The sequence below is a fragment of the Crocuta crocuta genome, unplaced genomic scaffold (genome assembly GCF_008692635.1).
Source record: "Crocuta crocuta isolate KB4526 unplaced genomic scaffold, BGI_CrCroc_1.0 scaffold138, whole genome shotgun sequence".
In the NCBI taxonomy this organism is placed as follows: Eukaryota; Metazoa; Chordata; class Mammalia; order Carnivora; family Hyaenidae; genus Crocuta; species Crocuta crocuta.
In genome coordinates this window covers 4,958,981-4,977,244 of record NW_027532585.1, presented here as the reverse complement: position 1 = coordinate 4,977,244, position 18,264 = coordinate 4,958,981, and the positions used below count along the sequence as shown (strand labels likewise).

The 18,264-nt window shown below is 52.2% G+C and overlaps 1 long non-coding RNA gene across 1 annotated transcript; it reads left to right on the top strand.

The window, feature by feature from the left end:
- The first annotated feature begins 3,328 nt into the window (after positions 1-3,328).
- LOC144244294 (uncharacterized) lies at positions 3,329-7,499 on the top strand. Its single transcript, XR_013338897.1, has 2 exons — positions 3,329-3,507; positions 7,297-7,499. It is a non-coding gene; the product is annotated as an uncharacterized LOC144244294 (long non-coding RNA).
- Positions 7,500-18,264: the final 10,765 nt, after the last annotated feature.

The window sequence follows — 18,264 nt, the reverse complement described above, 5'->3', positions numbered from 1 at the left end:
AGGGGGAGGCTGAGACGGTGACTGAAGCCACCTTTGAGAAAGCAGGTAGCAGAGAGAGACTCCAGACCCCAACACAGCCCACCCCAGGAGTCACGGCTAAAATATCAGAGAGCCCAGTTTTCCTAAAGGCCCCCTGGGCTGACTGATCGTCACCAGCATCTCTGCTCTCTCCTCCTCCCTGTGCCCCAGACGCCCCCACCCCACCCAGCAGCCCTTGGTTCTTAAGAGCTAGGTGCACTTCTCAGGGCAAACTTCCCCGAATTTGCCTAAAGCATAGACCCTCAACCACCTAAAAGTCTTCTCAGGTTCCTCACAAATCTCTCTGGGGGGAGGTTTTTATTTTTAAAGGAGAGAGCTCTGTCTCTTTGCCATGGATGCTGTGTGGGCTGGGGCGTGGGCCCCGGTGTGTGTGTGTGTGTGTGTGTGTGTGTGTGTGTGTGTGTGTGTGTTCGAGGGGCCTTGGTTTGCAAACACAGGGAGCTGCAGCTCCCAGCGATGGGGGTGTGGGCAGAGACAGCACCGCTATGTGTATGTAGGGATAGACAGAGGGTGTCCAGGCTGGGGACAATCTAGACATGTCCCATTTCTACAGTTCAAGGCCACTGATTTTGACCCCTGTCCCCAGAGCCCCTGGCAGCCCCACAGACTGACTCTCAGCAGAATCACGTTCATGGAGCACATTCATGGGGGAGAATAAAACTAGGAAGCCCTCCCCCTCCCCACCAGCTCGCTCTCAGCTCCCAGCGGCAGGGGGGAGGCCCGGCAGTGCCGAGGGCAGGACGGAAGCCCCGATAGCCACGTGGGACACAGGCCAAAACAGAAACCTAGGGGTGAGCCCCCCAGTGACGTCAGTGTCAAGCCTGGTGAGAGCTAGCCTCCTCCAGGAGCTGAAATGGGAACTGAGAGAAAATAAAAAGGGCTTTAAGCTGTGCAAGAGTTCAGGGCAGAGCCCAGGTCTGACTCACTTCCTGGGCCTGGACAGAGGGGCCTTGGGAGGATGTTTCCGGAATGAATAAATCCAAAGGGAAGGGATCGTAATTGCAAAATCCCATCACAGGGAACCCCAGGCTGCCTGCATGGTTTTCAGAGAAAAGCAAGGAGCTGGAGAGGCAGGCCGGCAGTTTCTCCCTGCAGTGGTTGGAGGTTTCTCTCCAGGTCGAGGGAACTTGCCACACGGGGTCCAGGCCCCAGGTCAAGAGGGTGCCTCTGGGAGGGGACAATGGTGAAGGAAGTGGTGCCTGAGGTTTGGGGACCGAAGCAGAGGAGGGAGGTCTGGAGGACATGATCGTCCCCTTGAGCCGCACTGATACCAACCTGCTCCTGGGCCGCGCGCTGCCAGCCACAGCCACACCCAACCACCCCCTGTATCCCCCGTGTTTCACATCTGCCAGGATCGTGACACTCCATGACCTTGGGGATGGATACTGTGCGAGAGGGCAGTGCCAGGACGGAGCAGGGGGGCGGTGAGGGCGATGGTGGTTCCACCCGGGACAAGCTGGCTCACGCGGTCTCCCAGATGTCCAAGTGGAGGTGTCCAGACAGGTGTCTCTGGGGACCATCGGCATGGGGGGACGGGAGGGGGTACTGAGGAGGCAGTGGGTGGACGAGCCCATACAGGAGGAGAGGGGAGGGTCCGGGACAGTCCAGGCCCCTACATTTAAGCAGAGGCCCTCGAGTCTACCCCACCTGCCCCAGGGGCCAGGCGACGGGACCAGGGGGCCACAGGCCCACTCTGCTGGCGGAATACGCAGACCAGCAATTATGGAGAACAAACCGCTTGTCGGGCCCAGACTCGGTGCTTCGTCTGCAAGCAGGCATGTTTGGGGAACGTTTGTTTCCGCTCCTTTGCAGGCGTGGGAACTGAGACACAGAGAATTTACATGGAGGCTAGAAGGCAGAAGGGCAGAAGTGGGCCTGCTACGGACTGAATGCTTGTCTTCTCCTCCTGGAAGGCTTCACCCCTGCTGGGGTGGTACTAGCCAGTGGGGCCTTGGGGAAGCAATAGATCACAGGGGTGGAGTCCTCCTCTGGGGTCAGGGCCCTTGCACAGAGACCAAAGAGAGCTTGCTTCCTCCCCGTGCTCCCTGTCCCCCGGCAACCGGATCTTGGACTTCCAGCCTCCAGAACAGTGGAAACTAGATGTCAGTTGCTGAAGGCCCCAGGCTGCGGTGGCTGTGTTTCAGCAGCCCAAGCTGACTAGGAGGGAGCCGGAGGCGGTGGGGACCCCAGGCTAGATTCAGAGAGTGGGTGGCCAAGGCCCCCAAACACTTGCATCTCCAGAAGCTTCTGTCAACTCCATGAGCGATGAGCCACCCCTACTGTGCCCCGCTTCTTCCTGTTCTTCTCCCTCCGCGAGCAGCCAGAGGTCCCCAGCAAGGCAGCACCAGGTCCCTGGGACCCAAGACTTTCCCTCCCCTCGCGGGGCCCCTGACTGAGGTCATTCAGGTGCTACAAAAGCACACCCCGCACACAAACAGCGAGCAGTGTTTGACTTCCCAGAAACCTCTGTCCAGGTTGGGACGGCCAGGCTGCACCACCCCAGGAGACGGGCAGAGTGTGGGAGCCCAGGAACGGCGCCGGGGTCAGAGCCAGCCTGGTGAGCGAGAGCTGCCTTTCCTGATCCCGCTGGGTCTCGAGAGAGAGCAAAGGGCAGCACGGCCAGGGTGCTGATCTGCTTCCTTCTGTCACCTCTTAACCTCACCTTCACCCATGACTGCCCTGCCCCTCCTTGTAATAAATAAGTAAACAAACCAACCAATTGCTTACCCACCTCCTTAGGCTCTGGCCAACCTGGGACAGCGTCAGGGGGCGTCTCAGCTGACCGTTGCCAATTGCAGTCTGAGAAAGTCTTTCTCACTGACTGGCTCTGGGAAGGGATTCCACTTGGCTAATAATTATTTTTTTTTTAAATTTTAATGTTTTATTTATTTCTAGGAGAGAGAGAGAGACAGCGTGAGCCGGGGAGGGTCAGAGAGAGAGGGAGTCACAGACTGAAACAGGCTCCAGGCTCTGAGCTGGCAGTCAGCACAGAGCCCGACGCGGGGCTCGAACCCACGAACCGCGAGATCATGACCTAAGCGAAAGTCGGACGCTTAACCAACTAAGCCACCCAGGTGCCCCCCACTTGGCTAATAATTATTAAGGTCCAGCTGGGTCCTGGCCCTGGACAAGGGCAAAGACAGGCCACCCTGGAGAGTTTAAAGTATAATGATAATGATGATGATGGTGATAATGATGATTGTGATGATGATGGTGGTGGTGGTGATGATGGTGACAGATGTGGTGGTGATGATGGTGATGATGATGATGACAGTCATTATCATGGTGAAGGAGCAGAGCACTAGGTGCTGGCAGACCTAATGCAAATTGTGCCTCTCCCACTATTCAGCTGAGTGACATCACTTACCCTCTCTGACCTTGAGCATCATTAGCTATGTGCTAAGGAGGGTAATATTCACCACAGAGCTATGCTATGAGGATCCCAGAAGATACTGGCCCAAGACCTAGGTGAGTGGCTCTCAAAATGCGATCCCCAGACCAGCGGCATAAATACCATTTGGGAACTTACTAGAAATGCAAATTCTTGGGCCCCATCACAGAGCTGCTGAACCAGAAACCCTGGGTGAGGCTCAGCGATTGTGCTTTAAGGGGCTCTTGTCACAGTCCGAGAATTCCTGGGAGAGAGAGACTAATGGTGCCCTTGAGTCTCTCCAGAGACATGGCCCTGCGGGGACTTGCCTTTGAAGCAGGAGCTGGTGGCCCAGCTATCCTTCTTAGCAGGAGAGCAGCTGTGGGGAAGAGGTCTTCCGGGTGCCCCCAGTGCATGTCACCAGGAAACTGGGGGTCCACCATCTACCGCGGCCCCAGCCTCATGCATGTGGCCGCTGGACTGATTCCATCTGGCAGGCCATTCTGGCCTTGAGCTCCCTGGCCTCCAGGCCCCGTGCCCCCCCGCCCCGCTTGCGCCTGTGCCGGAGCCTCGCGGTGCGTGCACGTCCCGCTGCCGGCCTGCCGTTCCAACCTCCTTCTGTGAATGTATCCGGTCACCGTAGCCCCTCGGCCGGCTTCCCAGCACTGATGCCTCCAGGTCCTCCCACTCGACACAACCTCCCAAGCACTCCACTGTTTGGGGGGGACCCCGGCGTCCTCTGCTCCCTCCCATCTGTGGCCTGACTTCAGTCGTGTCCTCTAGAAAGCCTGGCACAGGTCCCCCCTGACCAAGGGGCTGAGCCAGAAGCCGGTAACAGCAATTGTTGCCGTCTATAGTGCACTCATTCTGACCATGAACGTGTGAGTCCTTCCCATAGTTTCTCCATAATTCTCGAACCTGCAAAGAGGCATTATGAGCCCATTCTATAGATGAGTGACTGAGCACCAGGAAGGGAGGCAGTGTGCACAGATCACATAGGGGCACAAAGCCAGCAAGGGTGGGGGACCTGGGATTTGAACTCCTCCTCATCGGACTCCCAGAGGGAGTCTTTATAGCTGGAATCAGCCAATGTGTCTTCCAGAAATGGGAAATCTAATGTTGGCCATGAAGTTGTTTCCTGCCTGTTCTGTATTAGTCCACCCCTTCCCCAAACCTTCAGGACAAGCATGCTCCTCCCAACGGCCTGGTGACACACTTGCAGAGTGCCTCATGTGAGGTGACAGAAGGATGTCCCTTCCCTCCCACCACCATCGCTCCAGGGGTCCTCAGGGGCACTGGGGTGAGCCCTGCCGTCCCTCGGGCCCTGAGCGGCTGCTCAGCCACTTGATCTGCATGCTGAGGGGACAGCTGAGTCCAGCAGCTGGTGCACGTGGAGACACCGGGGGTTCAGAGGTAATGGGGAGATTTCAAGACTCAGTGACAGAACGGCGTGGCCTGACCCTGTGGCCTCTCTGTCTGTGGCATCGTGTGGCAGAAGCTCCTCAGCGTGGCTAAGCCCTCCCCTGGTCTGCGAGGGCTCCCAGGGCCTGAAGCCATACCCTGCACCAGGCCCAGAACAAAGCCAGGCGCTGCGCCACAGCCTCACGTGAGTTGACCTCACCCTGGACTCGACTGGGGCAGCTGATGGCCATAAAGAAAGGAACGTGGCCCTGGGGTGGCTGGGGGAAGGGCTTCGGGGGCACCTGCTGTCCTTGGGTGCCTCTCTGGCCTCCTGCTAAGTGTCTCACCCCACTCACCTCTGCTCTGCTGAACTGAGTGACCCACCTCGCCTTGGGGTGCTCCCCTGCATCCTCTGCTGCTAAGCTGGGCCCGTGCCTTTGCTCCCGGTGCCCAAGTGCCCGTCCGCAGCCCATCACCGCTCTGGTCTTTGTCTGCCACCCTCCCCCTCCCCCCGTCATCTGTTAGGCACCTCTGTGCCCCTCAGGAGACACCGTGAACCCCGGTGGCCCCTGTAGGACTCAGGTCCACACCTGGGAGCACCACCTCAGGCTCACCTACTGCGGCTCCTCTCTCCCCGGAGGCCCCACCCCTCTCCCCCAGCATCTGGGCTCCTGTGACGGCTTCCTCTCTCGGTCACATCTTCATGCTGCCGACCGGCCACCTTCAGCTCTCTCCCGGGCAGGGCGGAGTGCTTTCCCCCCGCGCCTTCCCGTCTGCTGGCAGCTTCGCTTCCCTGTAGGCTAAAGTTTTTCTATTTTTATGGCTTATGGCAAAACTCCATGATCAAAGTCAGTGGTACTGACACTTCCTACTTAGAGCGCAGCTTTGGAATTCAGAAAACCCTTTTCTCTTTTAACAAAGCCTCGCTTTCGAGACCACCGCTTTGCCAAGGAGGTCACACAAAATAAAAATTCAACTGCGATGGTCACGCTGAGCAATGAATTTATTACTCTAGCAGAAACTCATCCATTGTCTGGAGCACTTAAAGCCATTGATCAATGGATGCCACCAAGCATCAGGGCTGAAAGGCAATTAAAAATGCATCAGCTTCATTTTTTTAGACTGTTATCTCCAGAGGATGCTTAAAACTGCAAACTGATACAACATGGAACTTAATGTAATCTTATTAGTTAGAATTATAAACATTAGGAATATATGTCCATATAGGAATGAATATATATACATACATATGTATACATATTCCTGAGACCTTTAAAAGTGTGATGTGAGTAGGACAAATGGAGGACCACAGCGCCTCATATAAATTGCTTAATGACTGTAGTAGGTACCTGGACTGGGGTCAAGAATGGGAGATATGGACAGCTTGGACTCAGTTCAAGTTTGCTTTTAATTTGATTTACTTCCAAAGAACCAAAGAGGCAACGTAAAGGGTAAGCGGGAGCCAGGAAAGCCTCCAGGTGGACTGTGGCTGTGCGCACCCCTGTGAACTGTACCCGGACACCCAATGGTGGGAGGCGCCAGCCCGTCTCGCAGACGCACTCCCTGTACGTGCTGGCTAAATATTTGCTGTGTGCCACTGGGCGGGCGCTCCCCGCTCTCCCCACATCTGGGCCTGCGCGCGGTCTCTGCCACTTACACCCTCCTAGGAATGTTCCACGGGCAGCTCAGGAATAGTTTGCCAGGCTGGTTAAGTGACCAAAAGAATCTAAATAGTCATCAAGGAAATAATTTAAAACAATGGATTTTAGGATCATCCTTGTCTTTCTTTTCCAAACCCTCCATTTCGCGGACATGACGGGGACTCCTCGGGAGGACAGAGACACACTGCGAGCGCCTGCACCTTCCTCTTTCTTCCTTCCCCATCCAATCCCTCCACCCTCACACCCACTGTGCTTGCAGGGTGCCTACTCACAAGTGTGCTGGTAAACGTTTAACCACCATCGCTCTCGTAGCTGATGCATGCAGTGTCTGCCCATTCCTGTGGTATAAACGCTCCCACCACGAGGGGCGCCTGGGTGGCTCAGTCAGTTAAGTGTCCAACTTCAGCTCAGGTCATAATCTCAGTTCGTCGGTTCGAGCCCCACGACCGGCTCTGTGCTGACTGCCAGCTCAGAGCCTGGAGCCTGTTTCAGATTCTGTGTCTCCCTTTCTCTCTGACCCTCCCCTGCTCATGCTGTCTCTCTCTCTCTCTCAGAAATAAATGAAACACAAAAAAAGTTTTTTTAAAAAACACTCCCACCGTAGCTGATCTTTAGCCCACCAACGTGATGTCACCCAGTGTGGAGTTGGGAAGAGACACTCAACCATTAAGTCCCATTTCCATTGTATGGATACAATAAACGTAATAATGTAAATAACCTTCTGGCACAGTGATAATAGTAAAACGATTAGAAAGGACTGTTTTTGTCATTACCTTTAGTTTTAATGTAATTTATTCCACTGTTATATCCTCTTTTAATTTTCAGCAGTGGCCATGTCTGGCAACTGAGTCACAAAATTCCTGAGAATTTGATGTTCGGCGCTCGGGATCTGCCACAGGCCAGCTCTAGCACATCCCTGGTCATGTCCTGACAGACCACAGCAGGTTGGAAAGCGGACGGGCATGCCTCAACGCTAGACCCAAGAAGGGTACTTGACACTTCCAAACAATATAGCCTTTCAATATGCACCTGATTTTGCTGATTCACTGTTGGGCTTGTTGTCTTCCTCCCACAAGCCCCCTTAATCTTGTGCAATGCAGTTAATTCACAGAAGGGTAACTGGGCATTGACTAGTCACAGTGAAATCTCAAGGTGGCGCTCTAACAGCTGACCTTAGATGGTGCAGAGGAGTCTGTTCTTCAAAGCAGACCCAGCGCCCTCAAAAAACCAGTCAAAAGGGGCTGCCCTCTGACTGAAGCTTTTTGTGGTCCTGTCGACCCAGGAACAAGGGATCCTCCTGTCTGGCCCATAATCCCTGTAACCCAAGCCTGGCTTCATCCATCCGGGGTGGAAGTGTCCATCTCGGGTCACAGGGGCATTGAATGCTAATGTAAGTCAGTTCGCTCCTTACGAGACAAGCAACAAAATATCCTTCTTAAAATTCTCAAGCCAATAACCATCACTCCTGGCACAGGTTTCAAAGCCCTCCCAGGGCCTTGAGCAGCTGTGGCTTCTCTTTGCAACATCGCAAATCACCAGGCCATGGATGAATGTCTGGGGAGCTTACCCACAGCGGCAGTAACCGATTTGCCAACGCTGAAGGTCCAGCGCAGTTTAGATGGGAAGCACATCTGGGTGACCAAGGCAAACATGAGAATATGAGGCCAGGAGGGTGCCTGGGGGGCTCAGTCAGTTAAGCATCTGACTCTTGATTTCAGCTCAGGTCATAATCTCACGGATCATGAGTTCAAGCCCGACATCAGGCTCTGTGCTGACAGCATGGAGCCTGCTTAGGATTCTCTCCCTCCCTTTCTTTTTCTCTGTCCCCTCCCTCACTTGTGCTCTCTCTCTCTCTCAAAAATAAATAAACTTAAAATGTTTTTAATCTTTTAAAAAAGAATATGAAGATGGGAAAGACAAACTCCCACAGAGAACCAGGCAAGGTGGGGTCCCAGGTGAATACAGAGAGAGGGACAGAATGTCCCCAACATGGAAGGGATGGGGGGGAGGGTGGGTGCCTCAGGGCCACGGCCCCTCCCTCAGAGAGAATCATGTGCCTTCTCCACTGAACTCAAGTGCGGGCATGTGACTTTCTGCCCAATGAGTTGTGAGGAGAAGTGATGTGGTAGGAGCCCCTCCCTAAGGAGAGAGAAAAAAAGAGGAGAGAAGACTTCAAGGTCACCTAGATATGCGCCTAGGTGCCTACATTCCCCATGGCCTTGTAAACTGAGACAACTTAATCAGACTGCATGTTTATGTGTTACCATATATGGGAGACAAAGAAATAGAAAATGCATAAAAAAACTATGTCATGTGATGTGGGCTGCTCAGTTCTTTGGGTACGAACCCAACTGAGAGGTGCCAACACGAATAAAGTTGCTTCCTAGAAAGAAAAGCCTTGGTGTCACGACTCTCTGCGTGAGAATCCTGCAACAGTGACACTTGGTGCCAAGGTGCCATGTTCTTGCCTGCCTTGCCAGGAGACCCGGAAGTTTCTAGGTAGCGGCTGCCCTGTCAGCCTCTGTTTCCAAACGAAGACAATCTGGAGCAGAGTTGCATCTAGCGCATGACAGAATCAGAAGGTTGTCGGTGCCCAAAACTTTACTTAATCTATCCTGATGGAGCAGCGAGAAGTGTGAGAAAGTTCTAGAAGCTGGATAGTGCAGAGTATGTGTGGGGATCGGCACAGAGCCCGATGTGGATGGGGAGTCGGGTGGCCAGGGAAGAAGACACAGCAAAGAGAGATGGGGACAGGGACAGATTCAGAAGGGCTTTGAGCACCGTGTTCTCACAGCTCCCCTCCCCTATCCACATGCACCCACTTAGGGGACTGCAACGGCCAGAGGACGTGGACGGTGCCAGCCCACCCTGGAGGGGCTTAGAGTCTACTGAGAGGAGGCTCGCCATTCATGACAGAAGGCCAGTGACCAGCACACGCTGCTTCGGCGCCAACTCGTTCTCACACAAAGGGTAGGGACCCGTGTCATCTGCGTGTGTCCAGGGCCTGCGAAGTACAGGGCCACCAGGGAAACATGACTTCCGTGCCCATCTGCAGGCCACCATCACCCACTCCTCTCTTCCAGCCTCTGCACACACCGCACGTGACTGAGAACACAAGGCTTAGTGGCCTCCCCGGGAGGCAGGGTCCTCACTCCACGGTCCCCATTCTTAGCCTCCCGTGTCTCGGGGACCCTTTGGTCACCTGGGGAAACCTAGGACTCCTTCCTCAGAATCGTGCTCTCAAATTCATAAAATCAGTCACACGGGATTACAAGGGAACCCAGTTATTTACCAATATGATGATCAAAATACTTTTAAAAAATTATTTATTTATGTTTGAGAAAGCACACACGGGGGAGGGGCAGAGAGAGGGGGACAGAGGATCAGAAGCGGGCTTTGTGCTGACAGGCTGACAGCACAGAGCCCGGCGTGGGGCTCGAACTCACAAACTGCGAGATCGTGACCTGAGCCGAAGTCTGACGCTCAACCTGACTGAGCTCCAAAATATTCTAAACAATGTGATATATTAATATATGTGCTTCTTTTAAGACATTAAATATCAAAGATCTAGTAGAAGCTTATAACAACTATAATCTTGAAGTAGATATTTCAAGATATCTACGAAAATAGGAACATGACATGAAACTCTCTGCAGTGTCCCTGAGGTACAGGTCGCAGGTCTCGCTCGCACGGTTAGATGTCCTGCCTACATTCACGATCGAAGCAAATGCTGAATTTGATCTAGAGGTTAGTGAAAATAAGGGCCATACATTTTTTCTGACTCCCCATTAAAAACTCCTGCTCCAGGCCGCCCTGTGGCTCACTCTCTCGTCACCCAATCAGGGCCTCAGCGTCCCCATCAATTATTATTATTATAAATGCCACTAAGTCAGCCCTGCACAACCTCACACACACATGCCCAGATGCTCTCCCGCCTCTCGGTGGTTTACGCTTCCCCGGGAGAAGGTGCTCATCGCTATGACATGTCTCCATAAATGACAGAGGGGACAGCAAGAATCAGGTGACTGGGTCCAAGGTGAAGCCAAGCAGACAGGCTTTCCTGCATCTACACCTTGTTCTCAGAAAGTCCCTTCCTCAGCCCATCGTGGTAATTAATTGTTGCTAAAAGGATCAAATTCAAAGCACTCAGCCTCTCTCCCATCTCCCTCTTTCACCTCCTCCGGTTTTAAATCAGTCTCGCAGCTGTCAGCCACCCGAGGGCCCCAGGGGATATGCCTCTCCGGGAGCCCCTTAGCCACTGAGCTGCACCTGCCTAGGAACCTGAGCTCCTTGTGTCCGGTCATCAATTCCAGCTCAGTACAGTAAGGATTTCTTAAAACAAGGCTCAAACCATGCAAAGCATAAAAGAGTGTTAATACCCTACTATGATGAAATTAGAACACAGCAGTCATCAAACGACACATCATAAAGGGGTGCCTGGGTGGCTTAGTCGGTTAAGCGTCCGACTTTTGCTTAGGGCATGATCTCGCAGTTCGTGGGTTCGAGCCCCGCGTCGGGCTCTGTGCTGACTGCCAGCTCAGAGCCTGGAACCTGTTTCAGTCTGTGACTCCCTCTCTCTCTGACCCTCCCCGGCTCACGCTGTCTCTCTCTCTCTCCTAGAAATAAATAAAACATTAAAAAAAAAAAAAGACACATCATAAAGAGGGAAAAGGAAGCCCTCAGATCAGGAGATGTTCATTACATCCGTAACTGACAAAGGACTGGTATCCACAATGCATTAAATGCCCACATATCAATTTTAAAGAGACAGTTCATTAAAAAAATAAAGGGGCGCTTGGGTGGCTCAGTCAGTTAAGCTTCCAACTCTTGGTTTCAGCTTAGGTCATGATCTCATGGTTTGTGAGTTCGAGCCCCACGTGGGGTTCTATGCTGGCAGCGTGGAGTCTGCTCGGGATTCTGTTTCCTCTCTCTCTGCCTCTCCCCTGCTTGCTCTCTACCTCTCTCTCTCTCTCAAAATTAATAAGCATTTTTTTTAAATGGAGAAAAACTGACCAGGCACTTCACAGAGGAGGCCACCCAAAGGGCAAAGAGATGTTTATAGAGACACTCGGGTTCTATGCTGGGACCAGGGAAATGCACATGGAGGTCACGAAAAGATGCAACTGCAGACTGGCAAACATTTAGAAATGTGATGATCCTCAGGGTTGGTGACGATAAGGGTGAGTGCTAGGTGCCTTTCTGCACAACTCGCAAAGAGGGTAGTGACTGAGTCAACCATGACGAAGCAAGCAGTCTCTAAAAAGCTGTGGAGATACGGGAAGGGTGATAGCACTGCTGTTGACAGCTCAAATTCAGAAAAAAAAAAACAAAAACAAAAAACAAGTCACCGTTGGACTGGAGAATGGATAAATGAATTATGTATAGTCACCCAACGTTAGATCGTATAGCAATGTGAAGGAACGAACTACAGAGAAGTAAAATCAAGCCAAGAAAAAACAACCAAAACTCAACATATTCCGATAAGGCTCACACATACGTTGTCAACTATCAAAACAAACAAAAACAAAACAACGGGCGAAATCATACAGCACTCGGGCTGGTGGCTGCACGGAGGGGGTAGCGTCACTGACGTCTGCACCAGAAGCATCACGGGCGTCAATGATGTCCACGGTGACACCCGCAACCGCCTCCTGACCAGCCTCCGGCCCCACCCCACCCCATTCTCTCCCACCTGCCAGGATGCTCTTTTACAATAGAAATCGGAGCACATCGTTCCTCACATTAAAACCTCCAGTGTCCACAATATAATCTTAAGTGAAAATAAAGCAAGGCATCATGTGTATGGCATAAGTGGATTTGTGGTTTCTAAGGTTACAGTACGTGTAGGTATGTCTTTGCTTCTGTGTCCATGAGATCTCTCTGGGACGCAGAGGACTGGGCTACAGTGGTGTGACCTCTTGGGAAACCAGGCGGCGGAGTGGGGCGGAGACTGGCCACGTGCTCGCCGGTCCATTTCCTCTCCCTCCGCACACAGGGAAGGTCCACTTCCCAGCTTCCCTTGCAGTAACTCGGGGCCCATGGGACGACAAGTGGTGCCTGTCTCCGAGAAGCCAGGCCCCTCTGCTCCCAGCACTCTCGTAAAGCTGGAGGTGAAGCCCTCTGGCAATGGTGGAGCCCTATAATGAAAGGGCATGAATCTCTGATCACTGCTCAGAATGGGGCCCTGGGGAGGAAGGGTGCCAGCCAGGAGCCCCTGACTATGTCATGGGCCATGGCTGTAGAACATCACGTCACTGAGAGTCAGGAGTGCTTATTACAGTAACTAATAGGAGCTACCCGAAGCAGCACAAGGGCGAGGACTCAGTTTTTCACTGTCTGTCCCTGTATGTGTTTTTAGTTTTGTAACACTTGTACACGCTATATATTCAAAAAATTGAGTTGAAAGGAAAGAACCTTCCGGTGGCTGCGTGCCAGGTCTCTGGTGACCTTCCTGTGGGTCTTAAACACTCCTGACTTATTCCCAGACTCGCTCAGGTCCCTGTCCTCTGTTTCCACTGCTTGTCACCGATCTTTACCCGGTTGGCTCCTTGTCAGAGGCAGTGTAGGGTCTCTGACGGGTTTCTATGGCACATCGCCCTATTTCCTCGCTCTCCAGAACATCATGCCCTGATATCTTTCTTGTGGAGTTGTTGATTTATTGCCTTCTTCTTCCTACCAGAGCATAGGCTTCATTACAGCCATAACGTCATCTGTCTTGTTCACTTCCATGAGCGCAGAACTTAGAGAGGGGCCCACACTCTGTAGCTGCTCAAGAAAGGTTCGTAAGATGAATGAGTGGGTGAATGAATGGATGGACGTCTAACGGTTATGTTTGGGGAGTCAGGTTTGATACCTGGAGTGGGGGGGGGGGGGCTGTCTGCCCAGCACCTGTTTAGCAAGAATGATCTCCCTCCACACAGTTGCCCTGGGTGTCACCATGTCCTGGAAATGAGGCCTGGTGCCTAATGTCCCAGCTGATTGGCTGAGGAGTGAGAGTCCCTGATCGAGCTGGGCCAATGCGCTCCTTCCCGGAGATCTTTGAGTTGAAATGAGATAAGCAGACATCAATACAGGTGGACTCTCTCTGGGTGGGACTGAAGCTGTCACACTAACGTGGGCCAGTCAGTAGAGCCCCAAGCTGCTGAGCACAAGCCTGTAAAGGGTGAGGGGGAAGGAGCGGCTCCCAGGGAGGCCAGAGAGGGGAGCCCAGGGAACCCCAGTCCTGTTGGCGCTGGGCCCTGCTGCAGGGACCCTGTGGGCATCATGGAGTCTCTGGGTCCTAAGGACAAGGCCTCCTTTGCTTACATGGACTGGAGATGACTTTCTGTTACTCATAATCAGGAGCACTGGCGAGTGGGAGATTCTGGATGCCAAGTTCCAGAGGAACTGAACTGAAAACCCTCACGTGTGGTCTCTGAGACGGCTCTGGGGCTTGATTTCCCTGAGTGAGCCGGCCAACTCCTTCCCCTCCTGTCAGTGCTCTGCTGTCCACCCATATTCTGCTCTCCCACCCTCTCCTCCCCCCTGCGCACACTCGTGCACACACATGCACGTGCAAACCAAACCTGCCCACTAAGCACCGTCATCCCTCCCTGGCTATGGCCCCAACCACCCTCCAGCCTAAGCCAGGTGCATGTGACCCAACCCTCCCCTCCCCTGCTGAGCTCTGCTGCTCTAACACCCCAGAATCCTTCCCTTCTGCCCGCCTGGCCCCCCACAGAGCGAATGTTCTGACAGCACATCCCTGCTCCGAAACCCATCTGCCCTGCCTTCCCTATCTCCCGACTCACTTCTCCCCTAAACCCTGGCTCCCAAACTACTGGCAACTCCCTGTGCGTCCACACCTTCCAGGCTCTTAGCTCTTCAGCAGGTGACAAGCTCCCATTACACCCTTGGCCCCTCCCCACCCTCTCCCTGCCAGCTCCGGCTCAGGACCTGTCCCCAGGGAGGCCCCGGCCACCCTTCTCCTCAGTCTGTGCTCCCAGCTGAGTTGACTGTACTCCACAGCACCATGTCACCCCCGTCCCCACAGCTCCTGTTCACAGCAGCAGAATCCTCTGCCGATCGTGAGCTCTCTGGGCGCAGACACTACCCGCTGTGGATCGCTGGGAGCCCCCGCAGCTCATCTCATCAGGGAAGGCCCACCTGGGTTATTCCGCAGGGACACAAGTAGGGTTTTGGAGCAGAGGCTCCTTGCAGATCTCAGTGGGTGGGGGAGGGGGCGGAGGGGTTAGGTTTGGCTGGGGCTCCGGGGAGAGCACCCGAGGCCCGGGGCACAGCGGAAGAGTCTGGGAGGAACTATGTCCTGGCCTGTCCTTAACGTGAGGCCCAGGGGCCCGGGAGGCCTGAGGAGGAGCTTCAAAGTGTCTGTGGCCCCTTAAATTGAGACCAACATGCATGTCCTTTTTTTTCTCAGTAGAAGATCCAGTGATTTTGTTTGGCGTCTCAAAAGGGTCTGCAATTCAAGAAAAATATTCTCACTGAAAAGTGTTCATCCTCCTTTCATAATTAAAGAAATATACATTTAAATCCATGAGATGTTTCCCATGGATCATAGCGTCTTTCATCCCTGTCTGCCCATTAGAATCTCGTGGGGAAATGTTTCAAGTACCAATGCCAGCCCCCCCCACCCCAAACTGTCACATTCTGGTTTAATCAGCCTGGGATATGGGATATGGCCTAGGAATTGGCATATTTAGAAGTCTCCCCAGGTAATTCTGGCCTCGGTCAAGATCGAGAACCAGTAACCTGTCAAACCAACACAGGACACTCATACCGGGATTATATGCATGTAGAGTGGTTCAAAGCGTCTTTGGAGAGCAATGTGCAACGAGTATGAAAGCTCAACATACCTGCACCCTCTGACCTGTAGTTCCACTGCTGACAACTTAGTGCACGTAGATTTTACACCTGAGTTTAAAGCTGGGCCTGCAACATAGTCCCTGGCCTCCACTCCCGACATCAAGAGACTGGAAAGGGCGCACGCGTCCCCCAGGAGGGATGGCTGAATCAGGCACGGTGCATCCACACGACAGGATGCTCCGAAGCCAGTGAAGAAAGTACCTGGGCAGGTGCTCTGGGAACGATGTGGAAGGGTTCCGTGCCTAGTACAAGCAAACCGGGAGCCAAGGTGATTTTGAACCCCCACCTGACCATCTGTACTCGCACAGGCACCCAGATTCTCTGGGAAGAGACTGTGGCTAAAACCTCTTAGCTTTACTGCCTTAGGGAAGAAAACTGGGAAGCTGGGACAGGAGGGAAGGCCTGCTTTTCATCAGATTGCTTCTCCTTTTGTAGTCTTTGAATTTGTGTCATGAATATGCACTGCTTTTTCAAAAAAAAAAAATTAAGAAGATGAAAGAAAGCAGAAGGAGGGAAGAGAAGACCATGCAGCTCCCTAGTATGGAGAATTAAGACTCAACGGACCTAGTGGCTGGGTGGTCCAGCCGGTGCTGGAGCTCCAAATCAGCATCGCAGGGTGCAGGTGTTGGGGGGGGGAGGGGGCGCGGATATCCCATTCCCTCTGGCTCAGGTCAGCCCTGGAGGCAGAAGCAGGCTGGGCCCAGAACAGATGGGTGGGAGGGCAGGTAGGAAGGCTGTGGGGGCAGCTCGGAGAGGGCGGGGCTGCAGGCAGATCCCTCCCTAGTGCCACCTGCGCGCAACCCTGTTGACGGACGAATATGTGTCATGGCTCAAACTGGTAGCCACAGAGCATACATCTCATCTCTGCTCTGGCCGCGCAGAGATGACATCCTGCAAAATTCTAGACCCCGGCGAGCAGCGGGAGGCGGCCCTGCGCAAAATGTCCTGCAAACACTGCCCTCTTGTGGTGCCGCCAGTGAACTGCGCTCAGGTCCACAATTCGCGCTGCTGGTGAGTTCGCAACTGGAGGAGGAAAAAGGTACAGTTTAACTCTCGAGGGAACCCAGTAAGAAAAGCACAGATCCAAGCGCAAAATATTTCAAGTGTAATGCATGAACCAGCTCCAAGTTAACTCTTCTCTAAATATAAAATAGCTTGCTTTTCCCTCCAAAGATATATTCAAATTCTGAATAATAATAATAATAATAAGCATGAAAAACACTAAAGAGAAAAAACACCTGCAATCACTAGGTTGTGATCAATAACTCCTTTTAGCATTTTAGCGAGCATCCCTCCAGATGCCACAAATATATACACACAGAGATATACACAAATTTACATCAATAGGACCACGCAACCCATACATACTATTTTGCTGCCTGGTGTTTTTCTCTCCATAATACATTGTGGGCACAAGAAACGTAGGACGCATCGTCATTCTTAATGTTTTAAATTGTAAAAAGTATACTTGTGGGAATATACCCTCGAGTAACACAAATGTGTGTGTGTGTATATATATGTATGTATATAGGAAAATATCCATTAATAGCAGACTGATTGAGTCAAGTTTGGTCTATCCATATCCATCCAGTACTTAATCTAATGTACTGATGTGGATAAATGTCAAAGATACATCATATAATGAGATGATATTACATTGCAAAATGATATTTATAGAATTATGCTATTCTTACCTAAAAAGAATCTTTATACATTTATATATGTAAAGAATATATGTGGATATACCTGTATGTGAGAAGGAAATGTTTCTTTTTTTTAGATTTTTTTAAATGTGTATTTAGTTTTGAGAGAGACACAGTCAGACAGAGCATGAGCAGGGGAGGGGCAGAGGGAGAGAGGAGACACAGAATCTGAAGGAGGCTCGACATGGGGCTCGAACCCACGAACTACAAGATCATGACCTGGGTTTAAGTCAGATGCTTAACTGACTGAGCCACTCAGGGACCCAGAAGAAAGTATTCCTTGAAGAATACTCAAGAAACCCTCTTGGGAAATACGACTGGGAAAACAAAAGATGGGTAAGATTTTACCTTTCACTTTTTCTCTTCTGTATTGTATGATTTGTAAAACAAAACAAAACAAAAAAACTACTAACAGCTTGAGGATACTATTTTAAAGCCTGAAAGTACCACCGCTTAATTAAATACTCCGCTGCTGATGAAAATAAGGTTGTTCACAGTTTTCCTGCTAAGAAGCACCTTGCACACGAATTACGTACTGTGCATTTGTCTGGCTGCCTCTCTGGGTAAAGTCCTGGGTGTGGACCTGCCAGGTCCATTTTTAAATGTGTGCCATTCGTGATATTGACTAGTAACACATCACAGAGTGAATGGGATGTGACTGCTCTCCACCAGACTGGGTTTCTGAAGTGCCTAATACTTTTCTAGGTGGGCAGGGCAGGGCCTCTGTCCACACTTTGTATCTCAGGAGGCTCTATTTCACCAGGTCAAGGTCACTGGACCTTTTATGCCCAGATGTCCCTCTTAATGTCTTGATTCCATTTGCCACTACACCCCCATGCCCATTGCCTTTGTTCCTCCAGCCTCTTCTGCCCGCGGTAGCTGGGGTAAGCCTTCCTCCTCAGACTCTGCTCACACCCTGCCCATGCCTTCACTGGCAACCAACCCAAGGTCCTTACCATGGCCCTCGAGGCCCCGCATCGACCCTCATGACCTTTCCGACCTCATGTCTTCCTCCTCTTCCCGTTCTCACTCTGCCCAGGCCACACTGGCAAGCTTGCTGGGTCTCACACTCCAAGTACATGCCAGCCCCAGGGCCTTTGCACTTGCTGTTCCCATTGCCTAGAATACTGATCCTCTAAATAACTACGAGCCTCTTTACCTCCCTTCAATCACGTCTCAGTTCAAATGCTGCCTCCTCAGAGAGGACTTCAACCACCCTGCATTAAAA